This window comes from Eretmochelys imbricata, chromosome 5, assembly GCF_965152235.1.
Source record: "Eretmochelys imbricata isolate rEreImb1 chromosome 5, rEreImb1.hap1, whole genome shotgun sequence".
Taxonomy (NCBI): domain Eukaryota; kingdom Metazoa; phylum Chordata; order Testudines; family Cheloniidae; genus Eretmochelys; species Eretmochelys imbricata.
The window spans coordinates 73883483-73898296 of NC_135576.1; the positions used below are offsets into that span (position 1 = coordinate 73883483).

Here is a 14814-nt window from a genome sequence, read left to right on the forward strand (position 1 = left end):
CAAAAGCGATTTACTAACTGTATTGTTACACAGTGATACATTGTCAAGGGTTGTTGTGGCTTCTTCATAATGGCATTGCTGAAACAGAAATTATGTCTATAGAGCCCTTGCATAGCACTTATGGCATATTTCAGAGAAATCTTCTAGAAAACACTAATAGTACACCCTGTGCCTTCAAAGTTTACCTTAAAGTTAAGTTTTTATACACAACAAACCTCCTGCCCTTTAAGCTGTGGGAGTGTGTTGGCTCATAAGATCCACAAGACACTGATTTTCCCACTGAAACTTATGAATGAATGAGTGATACAGATGAATTTGTTTTAGAATTATAAACAGATTAGAATGTAAAAGATCAACTTAAAATATATCAGAAGACCAGTCTAATGAAAACAGAACTATTAATAAGATATGACTAAAGCTATTTCCTTGAAGAACAGACAAAGGAGGCTATTTTCTGTGTTAAGAAAACATGTACAGTCAGTGGTGTTGGCAGTACTGCACAGGTGAAAATGTCAAACAGTAGTGTTACAAGAATTCTAGTTCAGTGATCAGCATACACACACACCAGGAACTGTGACATGGTGAGATATTGCCATGGTTGGGGTCTGTTTGTTAATCCTGAGAGTGCTGCAGCTGCTATACAGTAGCACGGTCTCAGGACATGTGCCTTCTCTTACTGGGGGGAAAAAGCGGGACACAAATGTAGGACAGTTATTTAAAAGGAAAGAAAATGGTGAAATATTTGTAATAAAAAGTATTCTGATACCACTTAAAGTAGCTTCACCCATTAAGAAGGCATTAGAAAACTATAAATGAGGTTAAAACAATTAACGGTCAAATGTAAATCATCATAACTTCATTGAAGTCAATGGAGCTAAAACATTTTATGACAGCTGAGAATCTGGCTAAGTGACTACAAATAAAGCATCATTTGATTAAGCTACTTTTGTTTCTGATGGCTGATGTTAGGTGCCCCTGACCTCTGACACTAGCTGCTTCTGCTTCTCAGCAAGCTTAGGCCACCCAGTGCCCATAGTGAGAAGTTTCATTTTATTTAAATTAAGTGTAAAGCTGAATTGAGAATTTGGTGGATTCCCTTACACAGCTGTGTTTTGTAATATCATAGGAACCAGAACCAGAGCAGTGGATAAAGTTCACTAAAATATATTGCTGAAAAATACGTCCTGTTGATTCTGGAGGCAAAAAAGGAGAATGGTTGCAGATCATCCACTCTTTATACCAGTGTAGGGGAATCTACCTGGGCAGAAGGAATGATGTGTATGGTTCAATCCTCTTCTGGAGCCCATGGATGTCCCTCCACAGATGCTCTGTGAGAGAGGAGCTCCAGGTGGGTTTCAGGAGACAAAATAAAAGTGGAAGAGAGAGCCAGACGCTCTTAACAGGAGCATCTCCTGCCTAGCATGGAAATTTCAGTGTGGAAAATGCATGCATTAATGCCTGCTTTGTTCAGCATAAAGTGGAGTTCACTCTGTGGCGCTTACTGACCAGCTGAAAAAGGACTTCACTAATTGCAGCAGGAAACCTGCTGGAGCAGTACTGACTAGAAATATGGCAGGGCTGGTAGAGCAGTGTGGAGGAGCAGAATATCATGCATGCAAGACAGTTCCTGCCTCTGCATATTTGGGGGGGACCCCCAGTGACTAGTCACTATCCTCTGCTCACACTGCAGCTCCCAAGCCCTTACCATGAGTGTCAGTGAAGTAAGGGACTGGGCTAAGCCTTCTAAAGATCACAGGACATTGAGAGATGGTAGAGGTTTCAGAGGATTGCAGGTAGGACAGTAAGGAAAGGTGGGTTGGAGATAGATGTTATATATTGAGATAGATCTGGAGAATAAGAGAAGCAGTAAGGTGGAAGAGAAACATGACTGGAGTAGAAAATCTCCTAAAATTGTATGAAAGTTAAAGGGAAGTGGAGAATGTAATTACATTTTTAAAAAATGCATTGTAATACATCTTTAGACCAATCTGTGTTTTTCACTAATAAATAGGTACTATATAACTGGTGGAAGCTCAGTGACATTCGCTAAAAAATATGATTCAGTAATAAAAAATTAAGTCCCTTCCTGTAGTTTTAATTGCCAGGGCAGTATTGCTTGTATAGACCAACTGGAGTGCAGGATTTCGCAATGTCATTTTATAATGGTAAGTATAAATATTTTATGGAAACAGTACTAAAGTAGTAGTTCGTACAGAAGTGCCAAATTTTACAGGAAAAATCCTTTCATGTGAGGCTCTATAGAAAGTTCAAGGATGCTGCATCCTGCTGAGCCATTGGGTGTTACTATTTTCAGTACTTGTTTATTACTTGAGTCATATTGATTTCCAAACATTATAAATCCATACAAAACAGGAAGAATATAATATCCTCACACAGTAGCTGAGTTAGTTTTAGATTTTTTTTGTCTTTTGGTTTTTAACCTTAGTTGGATTATTTGTTAAAATTGAGCAAGATTAGCTTGATGCAATAAATTGTTTGCGACTCATTCTGCCATTTGGTGTGAGTCACATTGTTTCTGCTGGTATTATTAGAATGTAAGTACTCTCCATTCTGGAGGTAAAGCAGCAGCAAAAAATCTTTAATGTCTCTCCCTCAACCCTAAGTGGGTTGATCATATGATAGGTGCAAAGTCAGATGTGATGAGACCTAACAGTAATGTGAATTATGAAACAAAGAATGTATTTCTTGTATTTGTCTTCAAGTGATCTAATCTACTTGTCTATACCGCATTGCAATAATTCATATAGGAGAACACCAGCTCTGCTATAGGTAAGGTTGAGCATCACTTTCTGTCTAAAGGTCAACTATTCTAAGGGTTCGTCTACACATACATTTAGTTCCCAGCAAGATGGAATGCAAATCCACCCCACACTAGCCTGCTGTGCGCAAAGTGTCCATGTGGATCCTGCTACCTTGCACCGAAAGTTCTCTAGTGCACTTTGATTTACCTCGCTTTGAAATGGAACTACAGAAGAACCTCACAGTTACGAACACCAGAGTTACAAACTGACCAGTCAACCACGCACCTCATTTTGAACCATAATCAGGTAGCAGCAGAGACAAAATAATAATAATAAAGCAAATACAATACAGTATTTTAAAAAAATATGACAAGGTAAGGGAACAGGCCAGTCCTTGCTTACAGACAGCCCCCCAACCTGAAGCAAATACTCAACAGCAACCACACACCACACAACAAAACCACTAACCCAGGAACCTATCCTTGCAACAAAGCCTGTTGCCAACTGTGTCCACATATCTATTCAGGGGACACCATCATAGGGCCTAATCACATCAGCCACACTGTCAGAGGCTCGTTCACCTGCATGCACATCTACCAATGTGATATATGCCATCATGTGCCAGCAATGCCCCTGTGCCATGTACATTGGTCAAACTGGACAGTCTCTACGTAAAAGAATAAATGGACACAAATCAGACATCAAGAATTATAACATTCAAAAACCAGTCGGAGAACACTTCAGTCTCTTTGGTCACTCGATTACAGACCTAAAAGTTGCAATTCTTCACCAAAAAAACTTCAAAAACAGACTCCAACGAGCGACTGCTGAATTGGAATTAATTTGCAAACTGGATACAATTAACTTAGGCTTGAATAAAGCCTGGGAGTGGATGTGTCATTACACAAAGTAAAACTATTTCCCCATGTTTATTCCCCCCCCCCACACACACACACACTGTTCCTCAGACATTCTTGTTAATTGCTTGAAATGGCCCACCTTGATTATCACTACAAAAGGTTCCCTCCTCTCCCCCATCCCCCCTCCCCCCCGCTCTCCTACTGGTAATAGCTCACCTTACCTGATCACTCTCCTTACGGTGTGTATAAAAACACCCATTATTTCATGTTCTCTGTGTATATAAATCTCCCCACTGTATTTTCCACTGCATGCACCGATGAAGTGAGCTCATGAAAGCTTATGCTCACATAAATTTGTTAGTCTCTAAGGTTCCACAAGTACTCCTTTTCTTGTTTCTGTCCTAGTTTCATTCAAATTAAGATGGATAAAAGCAGCATTTTCTTCTGCAAAGTAAAGTTTCAAAACTGTATTAAGTCAATGTTCAGTTGTAAACTTTTGAAAGAACAACCAAAATGTTTTGTTCAGAGTTACAAACAACCTCCATTCCTGAGGTGTTCATAACTCTGCCGTTCCTGTATATCAAAGTACACTCAGCTATGTGAGAGTGATTGTTGGGCAAGCTGCTATTTTTCCATCTGTGGGATAAAGGTTTTACACTGGTAGGAAAGTAGCCTTGAATAGCACAGCTAATTTAGAGGGCCCTATAATTATTTCTAACTATACTACTGCTCTGTATAGTGTCCTTGGCATGTGCCTTGTGAGTATTCCTTGCTCTCTGCCTGCATTCTGTTCCTGTTGAAAATTTTGCCTAAAACCAACATTTCTGGGTTAAGAGTGATATTGTAAAGTGCCCTATAATATGCACGCGCACTCTGATTTTACTTTAGAAGTATTATCAAAGAAGTTAGCAATGACTAGATAGGGAGAAGATAAAAAACTGAATTGTGCACTCATGTTTCCTGCACAATGGAACTAAGTATGATCAAAGGCAAGTAAGTTGCAGGTTCACTTGATTAGGGATTCCTGATAGAGAGCCCCCCTAATGTGAGCAAAACTCTGCTTTAGGTCAGATATAGCTACCACATCAGGCTTACACTCAAACACTGAGCCTGCTCCACACCAACCACCCTAGACTTGCAAAAAATAACCAATCACTACCCCCCCCACACACACACAATACAACACACTCATTTATCTTTGACCTGTGGATTCTTTATGATGCACTGAATAAGACAGCATCCTATCTACATCCCATTTTCAACCAGAACCACTCACTTTTTTGGCTGACCTTCCTTACACAGGTACACCTACACAACAGCTGGGAGGGTGCTTACCGGTGCAAACAGACAGATGTGCCAGCACTGCCCAAGCTAGCATGTTAAAAATAGCAGTGTGGCTACTGTGGCTTGGGTGCCAGCCCATGGTATTGGGTGGGTTTGTACTTGGGCAGTTAGCCCAAGCCATACCCAGGCTGTGGTGGCCATACTGATATTTTTAGCCTTCTAGATCTAACAGAGCTAGCATGTGTCTGTCCAGCTGTGCTGGGAAACACCTTCCCCATTGCTGTGTACACGTACCCTAAATCCGAGAGATTACTGTTATGTATGCCGTCAGTCCCCATGGCAAGAAGGCACACTTATGCTCTTCTGTTGAAACAATCTACAAAATTCAGTGCTGAAAATGAGCCATACTTGATCCCTCAAGGTACACATGCAATACTTTTCATATCACATTCATAACTCTGCCAAGCTACTCCAAGTAATCCTGTCACTGTTCAATGCAGGTATACCTGGCACAGTGAATGCAGCCAGAGTGCATGCAGATAAATTCTGGAATTGAGATCTGTGGAACATATCACAAGCACATAGCACTAAAAGCAAGTTCTCATAGTCCTTCCTCATATCTGCTTATTATAGATTCATAACTTTTAAGGTGAGAAGAGACCATTTAGATCATCAAGTCTAACCTCTCTGGCCTCTGTTATCCATCCGGTTACTCCTTTATTGAACCTAATGACTTATTTTTGACTTAAACATCTTCCAGAAAAGCATGCAGTTGGATTTGAAGACATCAATAGTTGGAGAATTCACCACTTCTGTGGAGAGTTTAATCTTTGTACTTTCATTACTGAATCATTTCCAGTCACTATTGCCAGCTCCCTTGGGGCAGAGTGTTGTGTTGCTGAGGTGGTGCGAGCCTTAACTCTTCATTTAAGTCTCTGAAAACCAGGAAGTTTTGTTACTCTCCACATTCTGGAAGGGCACGAGACACTACTGGAAAACCTTGACTCTGTGTTAACAAAGTGATGGAGCATTTAATACACGTTAGGCTCAATATCTGGAGAAATAATTTGTCTTCAGTAACACCTGCAGCCACGCTGTTGTAAGGTGTGCTGTGTGGCTGCTCTTTATCACTGGGAGAGAACTCTCCTGGTGACGAAATAAAACCACCCCCAAAGAGGGGTGGTAGCTTCGTCTCTGGGAGCATGGATCCCCCCCCCGGACGAAGCGCTGTCCACATCGTCGCTAAAACTTTCCTTGTTCAGAGGGGTGTTTTTTCACATGCCTGAGCAACAAAAGTTTTAGCAATGAAAGTGCCAGTGTAGACATAGCCTAAGTCAGGGGTTCCCAAACTTGGTTTGCAGCTTGTTCAGGGTAAGCCCCTGGCAGGCCGTGGGACACTTTGTTTATCTGAGCTCGCAGCTCCCAGTGGCTGCAGTTCGCTGTTCCCTGAACAAGCCACGAACCAAGTTTGGAAACCCCTGGCCTAAGGGGAACCAACCTCAGGAAGAAAATTTAGGTTGAGGTTTCTGTTAGGATTTGTCAGTGATCAGTAAAGCCAAACCCCAGGAAAGGGGTGAAGTTTGGACACTTAGGCCATGTCCACATTACCGCTTATGTCGCTCGGGTGTGAAAAAACACACCTCTGAGTGACATAAATTTAACCAGCATAAATGGTAGTGTGCACAGCACTATGTCGACGGGAGAGCTCAGAGCAGCTACACAAGAGATCTTACTGCAGCACAGCTGCATCAGTACAGCTGTGCCGTTGTAAGGTCTCTAGTGTAGAAATAGCCTAATTCATGCTCTGCATACTTCCCTGAGGTTGAAATATACTTTCTCTGTTTTCTTTTTCTTACATGATTGAACCCTCTTCTGAGAAAACTGTGAAGGGCAAACTTTTCATAATCTGTTACTTTATCTACATTATTTTGCTAGGTTATAATATGAGAATAGAGCCATGATATTGCTACTATCTCTTTGTTCCAGTATTCTTAGTCAGACCTATTTACAAGAATTGATCTAATGGTGAATTTTAAATATCCTTTCTTCAACTGTGTACTGGAATATCTGTCCTCTGACCCAGAAATAATCTTCTTTATTATGTTTACTTTTAAGAAATATACACGGTTTCTCAGCTAATGAAATTCTGGAAATTTTGTTTAATAGATATGTTTTTTTCCTTTAATGTTCTCCCTTCACCTGAGAAATTTCAGAAAAAGAAATAATATGAAACAGCCGCAGAAATTTTTTTTCTGACCTGGTTTAGACACTTTTATTTGATGCTCAAGCCTCAAGTGAAAATATGAAAGAGAGTTTAATTCACTTAACAAGGATGACGAAGGAAGTCTGCATTCAGTGTTATACTTCATTTTGACACAATTCTGTTCACATTTTTAATGGAATTAACTCATGATCTATGTACCCAATACTTCAGATTGTATTAATTTCTATTTCCTTTTTTGGTCTTCACACTCTTTTTTAAATACAGCATTTTAATACCAGCAGTGGAGAGACACTGTGACATGAGATGATTCTGGTGTTTTGAACATTCTCCCTTGTTATGTTGTCCATTCTAAACTGACATATAAATAGTATTAGAATTTATTTAAACCAGGTTTTTAAAAATGGTGCCTGAAAATATTCTTTGCTTCTAATAATGTGGATATGCTTGAGAACATAATTTTAAACACACACTTTTAAAATTATTATGCTTGTCTGGCCAGGCGCAAGCCACATGTAAACCATTTGAGCATGAACTGTTTTCAGACTGTTTCTGTCTTGCCTTGGGATTAGCTCAGATGCTTTTGCTGAGACTGTCTTGCCCTGTTTCCTTTCTGACCAGACAAAGCGTTATACCGGTTAGGCTGCAGTTGATTTGAAAAATGGGGACAGCTATCATTGATTCTTTCGAGTACAAGCACTGCCTGAGTCTCACCAACTTCAGCACTATTACAAGGATCAAGTTTCACAAGACAAACTGTTCTGAACAGTTTTGGCCGCATGTGAGCCAATTTTTTTTCATTATCTGGACTACTGGTTTCTTCTCCATTTGCTTTATTTCTCTTTAATAAATAGTTGTTTTTTCAAAATAATGAAAGGGAAATCCCAGACTATTTGTTCTCAACAGTATAAGCCATGTTCCTTATAGGATGTGGTACATTCCTCACAAGATCTTAGGTTGTACTGTGGTTACGTGAAATCATTCAGACGTGTTAAGGGCAGTGTTTAGTGTTCTTTAACTTGGTACCTTTAACCTATTTCGTTGTCCACTTCTCGTTTTACTGTATCCCAGCCCTATATATTGGTGGACTTTCAAGGCACAATTAGTATTATAAATAGAGGTAGTTCGGAATTTTTCATAGGAATGATTTTCCCATGGAAAATGCCCTATTGGGAAAAATCAAAATTTTCTGTGGGAAAACTGCAATTTTGCCAAAAAAAAAAAAAAAAAAATTCCATTTTCCATTGGAAAAATATAAATAATGGTTCCCCTGCTGCCCTCCTGGAAGGCATTTTTGTCAATTTCTCTTTCACTACATGAAATTGAGAAGAGCCTTAAAGGCAGGCAGCCAGGAAACTGAAAAATTCTATTTTAGTACTGCTGGAAAAGGATTTTTTTTTCCCCTTTGAGTGGGATTAGGATTGATTCTTCTCATCTTGGCAATTGAAGATTCCCAAATGTGCCCTATTCCAGTTTCCCAAGAGTGTAAGTTGGTAGCAGCAGAGAAGACACACAGGTTTCAGCCCTCAAGAGTTCTGCGGGTTCAGTATGTGAAGGCTGCATTATGGGAGCTGCTGTCTGTTTGCTCTGAATTCTAATATGTAGTGTGCATTGGTCACTGGTGGAGATTGTATATATGGCAGAATACTGTATGAAGTCTACATTATGCTTTACCACTTGTACTATTTCTGTTTTGCTCAAAAGAGAGAAATACCCCTATGCACTGATCTAGTGTTATGGACTTGAGGTATGTGGACTGAATGGTGGGGAGAGATTAAAGTCAGATTTGGACCTTTGGGTTTTACCACTACCAAAATATTCAGTTTAGCTTTTAGGCAACTCACACTTTTGAGGCTGCTTTCCTAAATCTGATGCATTATTTACAGATGAGTGCAAATTTCTGCTAAATGGCTTATTTAAATGCACCATTAATGGACACCTCTTCAGCTTCATCCATTTCAGCACTGTGTATCTTTACTTCATTTCAAAGCTTATTTTACTTAAGAAGCCACTACACCTTTGCTGATTTACTGGTTGTGCTCAGACAAGGATTTTACTAGTGTTTGTAGCCATTTACAGTATACTGTTGTTACCATAGGATGTAATGCTTGTACCATTAATGCTTTTTTCTGTTTATGAACTGTCCTATGAAATAGGATATCTAAATGAGTCATTTGTTTAATAGGTCATGTTCATTTATTGTTGTTTTTTAATCCAGAACTGTTGCTAAATATTTTATGCAGAATGGTTCAGAATTTCTATTTACATTGTCTCTTGACATATACCTTATTACATAAGTCCATTTGCATTTTGCTGCTTCAAATGTGTGATAACAACAGTGTGAATGTGGTTCTGATCTGAAAACTGATTGTTCAAAGCCACGTTTTGATTGAACAAGAGGTTCTCTTTGGTGATGTCACAATAATGAAACTGTGAACCTAGAATGTTGCATAGATGGGATTTCAGGTCCAGGTAGAAAGAGGAAAATCTCTAAATCTGTCATGCTGAATGGATTTTAGCACAAAGAAAATTAGAAGGAGGGAACACTTTACCATACTTTTGTCCACTTAATATTTCACAATTTACCATGCTTTCATCCACTTAATATTTCCCTATTGAAATGAATAAAATAACTATTCATTTTAACTCATGTTAGGGTGTTTATATTGCCTTTGCAGCAAAAGCCTCTAGATTACATCTCCCCTGCATTGGGAAGTGCAAGGACTGTGATTGGAGCTAGTCCTTGTTCAGGCATAACAGGGAAAGCATAGAGGAAAGCAAAGTCCTGGACTGAGGATCTTACTGTGGTGTGGGAAAAGCTGGTTCAGGTCTTGTTCCCTTAATGTTTTTATTTTTTCCACTTAATAAGCTCTTTGAGTCAGGAACCCTCTTTTTGTTCTGTTTTTGTGCAGTGCCTAGCACACTGGGGTCGTGATTCATGACTAGATTCTACGAAAATACAAATGGTGTTTAGCTGTACCACACCTAGCGTGACTGTAATGGAGGGGCAAGAGGGTTTCAGAATGCATTACCCTGCCCTGACATTGCCCAACCAAAGCAGCTGACTAGTGTAGGAGTCTGCTTCCACTTCCTGAGAGATCCTAGTCATCAGCCAAAGTGAGAGAGTATGACCCATAGCAGTTCAAATATTGGGTGACACAGACGGCAGGAGACGATGAGTTTTGGGGGGCTGTATCCATTTATGTTGAATGCAGGAGAGAATCACTTGGATGAGCTCCTGGAAGGGCCTGTCAGTAGTTTGGGAATATGAGTTTGTCATCCCAATTATATGACTCAATATGAGACAGTGGGTTTATAGATTGAGTGATTTGCTAATATTCTTTGGCCTAGAGGTTGCCATGAAAGTAATCTGTGAGATTAGGTTTTGAGGCCTATGTTGATTCCATGGGAAGGCAATTAAGGTGCAGAAGTGCACCACTGAGAGTAGTTGTAGAACCCAGGAAAAGCAAAGATGTTAGCTGTAGGAGGAGCAGACAGCTAAAGTGTTGAGAGAGAGCTGCAGCTATCCATGCGCTTAAAAAGTTACGTTGCAGTTTGATTTTGCTAGGAGTAACGCCAGTGTGTTGCTGTTAGTGGAGAAATAAGAAGTGTCACTAGAGACATATTAGCAAGTATGTTGTTCCTTGTTTTTTGGGGGGTTCATCTTTGTAAGTAGAGCAGAAAACAGTCTTTCCCTCCCATGAAACATTTCAAATTTTTGAGGAAAAAAAATCACCCTGAATTGGGATGAAAGATCAAAAAGTCAAAATTTGTCATGGGAGGGAAAGATTGAAAAAATTCCATTTCTGGAATACCAGAGTGGAATTTTTCAGCTTCTTCCCCATTCTGTCCAGTTCTGCAGATGGGTGACCATGTCAGCCATGGAAGTCGTCGTCCCCGCCCCCGCCCCTCCAGCCCATCCCTAATTGTATGGGTAGGTTAGGGGGAAAAGGAAGTGGAGGGGCAAAAAGCCACCATTGTTGAGTTTATGTATCCATGATATTCTGGTGTGGTCCATAATAGCTGAGGTAATTAAAAGTAAACTTTGAAGCAAAATATTCAGAAAAGAATCTAGAGTTAGTGTTGCGTTCCTGTGAGAGGGGTTAAAACCTTGTAAGAAGTTTTATGACTCTTCCTTTTGGAGAGTAGGAACTTGGAAGTTGTCAGTTTGTGCATTTTCCCCCTAGTCTATTCAAATTGTAATCCAAATTTATATTGGACTCCAAAATTTTTACTTATGTCATCAAGCAACTTGACTAGTACCTCTTTTCAGTTTGGGTCATGGTGTGCCCCCAAGACCTATTCTACTATGGTGGTGGATAGTTCAGGTCTAAAGCATTATTCGTGCTTGTGCTTTTAATCATAGGTGGTGTCATTAGAGACATATTTAAAATGGATATTTAAAAATATAGAGGTGCAGGGCTAGTCACAATCTAACCACTATCATTTTCCACTCTTGATTGAATTTTTGTCAGTGGCTACTTTGAATTCTCTTTCAGATATTAACTGCTTGTCCCAAAGATAATCAACCATGGGTTTGTAAAAGTCGAATGAAAGTTTACTAATCCCCCTTTTGAAGATTCCATCAGCGTTGAAAACTAAGCTTGGGATCCTTAGATCCTAATGTGAGTATTTATTGAGCTGCTGTAAAGTAGATTCTACATTCAAAGCGGGAAGGACGGTATAGTGGTAAAAACTGGGGACTGGAAGTGAGGAAAGCAGGATCGTATCCTCTGGTCTCCCACATTTCTGTAAATGCTTGGTTATAATACTGTGTAATTCACTGCAGTATGTAATACATATTTGAGTTTTAAATAAATGTATGCAAACAGTGAATAAGGGCCTAGCAGAGTTGGAATTAATTTTTGGATACTGTACCTCACACTTCTTTAAATGTCCAGGTAATGTACAAGCTTACTAATACCAGCTTTCTCATCTATTATATTTTGTAAACCTTTCAGTAGAACTGCAATATCAAAGCAGGAGGTAATTATTGTTTGGTTATTTTGAGATTTCCTCAAGAGTTCATGCAGCTTTAAATTGTGGTCATATGTTGATAATTTTGAAGTCCTGTGTGAAAAATAAGAATTTACTGCAGGGGTGCTTTTCTCTTCCACATTATTAGAGAATCCATGTTCTCAGAATTGAACTCTGTTTCTGCTTTATATCTTTTGTAATCAATTTTAGTCAAAGCTGAATAATTAGACATTTCATCTTCTCTTGCAAATTTCACTGTCTTTTGGTGATGGCTGAGGACTTGGTATGTCATATTCAAAAGGGCTCTAAGCCATTGTGGTTAGAACAATATCCCTCTTTTTCATTCCTTTTAAAAACATTTTTGGCTGAATCCTATGCTGTGGCTTCATTAAACTGCTAGGCTTAGCTTCGTGTGTTGCCTTATTAGCTTAATATTTGATTATACTCTTTATGTGAACAGTGCACCAGGAACAGAAAAGTAAATCTTAATTATCTGAATGTTTTTATTGTGTTACATTTTTACATAGTGTACATCCTTCTTGATATATTTAATTATAATGTGAATTTTGCCACATCCTTGCACTCAGACATCAGGACATGACCACGCAAATGTATTTCCCACAGGAAATCTACAAAAAGCACTGTCACTGATTTGTTTATTACTCCCTTCCTTCTCTCTTCTAACCTGCGACTGGACGTCATCACATGCTAGCTTTTAAAATCCATTTGTTTTTTTAGAAATCAGAATTAGCTTTGATATCCCTCTAAAATTACTTAATCAATTAAAAAGAAAAGGAGTCCTTGTGGCACCTTAGAGACTAACCAATTTATTTGAGCATGAGCTTTCGTGAGGTATGCATCTGATGAAGTGAGCTGTAGCTCACGAAAGCTCATGCTCAAATAAATTGGTTAGTCTCTAAGGTGCCACAAGGACTCCTTTTCTTTTTGCGAATACAGACTAACACGGCTGTTACTCTGAAACCTGTCATTAATCAATTAAGAGATTAACTACCATTTCTGAATGACCTAAAAAGTATTGTTTTTTTTACTGAGTGCTGTCAGTGTGTTTGTACTATGCCTAAAGGGAGACATACTCTAAAGTAGAGAGACAATACAGTCCAGATAAGGTTGGCAGTTCTGGGTGCCACATTTTAGGAAAAATGTGGACAAATTGGAGAAAGTGCAGAGAAGAGCAACAAAAATGATCAAAGGTCTAGAAAGCATGACCTATGAGGAAAGATTGAAAAAATTGGGTTTGTTTAGTCTGGAGAAGAGAAGAGTGAGGGGGGACATAAGTTTTCAAGTACATAAAAGGTTGTTACAAGGAGGAGGGGGAAAAAGTGTTCTCCTTAATCTCTGAGGATAGGACAAGAAGCAATGGGCTTAAATTGTGGCAATCTTAGGTTGCAGTTTAGGTTAGACATTAGAAATAACTTCCTGTTAGGGTGGGTAAGCACTGGAATAAATTACCTAGGGAGGTTGTGGAATCTGTCATTGGGGATTTTTAAGAGCTGTGCAGATTTTTAGACAAACACCTGTAAGGAATGGTCTAGATCAGTGGTTCTTAACCTGGGGCGAATGCACCCCCTGGGGGTGCAAGATGCCCTTTCTGGGGGTGCGAGACATGCCAGATTTTTTTAGAAGGTAAATCATCAAAAACACAAATTAAGCTCAGGCATGTAAGTACAACTACTTTGTTTCATTAAGCCTATGTATTTATTAACATTATACATTTTTAATGATTACTGTAATATACAAACAAAAATATATCTAGTTTAAAGAACTGACCTACTTGAACAATTTTTGTTAAGAGGTGCAAGAACATATTTTGAGAACCAAAGAGGTTCAGGCTGCAGTAAAGGTTAAGAACCACTGGTCTAGATAATACTTAGTCCCCTGCACTCAAGGCAAGACTGGGCTTGAGACTTCTCGAGGTCCCTTCCAGTCCTATTATTCTATGATTCTATGACACAAAATGTCTTCTGGGGAGAATTTCTGTCATCACTTAGTCTCGCAAGGCTTTGGATATTTGACAGAGGAGTGAGAGAAAGAGTCAGACTCACACCATACTCTACACCACGCATGGCCAAACTGGCTTGTGAGCCACATGCAGCTCTTTTACAGTTAAAGTGCAGCTCACGGACCCCGCATTCTCTACCTTATGGACGGGGGGGGGTGTGTGGGGGGAGGGATGGGAGATGGGAGGGAGCCCAGGGCTTCTGCCCTGTGGCGGGGAGGGTGGGACGGGTGGGACTAGGGGCTTCTGCCCTGCAGGGAGAGGGGGTCTAAGGGCTTTAGCCCTGAGGTGGCATGTTGGGGCAGAAGCCCCACACCCTGGCAGGCACTGCCCCATGGGGCAGGTTGTGCATGTCTTGCAGCTCTTGAACTTCTGAAGATTATTGTATGCAGCTCAGCTGGTCAGTAAGTTTGGCCACTCCTGCTCGACCCAATACTCTGTAGACTAGGAGAAACAACATTGAGCTGAGATCCCAGACACCATGAGTTCTAATCTCCCTACGTCACAAATATTAGAGCAAAATAGCTTCCCAAATAAATGGACTGTGATATTAAAAAGTGCTGATATGTTGATGCAAGAGAATATGAAATTGCCTTTAAGGAAGAGTGAGAGTTTGACTTTAGGGTCCACATTACTTTTCAGTTTCTGCTGGAGATGGAAACAAAATCCTTATGCAGCATGAGAGTGTTATTG

The 14814-nt window shown here is 39.8% G+C and overlaps 1 protein-coding gene across 4 annotated transcripts in view; it reads left to right on the forward strand.

The window, feature by feature from the left end:
• Positions 1-14814, forward strand: part of COMMD10 (COMM domain containing 10) — a 159116-nt gene that overhangs the window by 106941 nt on the left and 37361 nt on the right. The gene's annotated exons all lie outside the window — the stretch shown is intronic.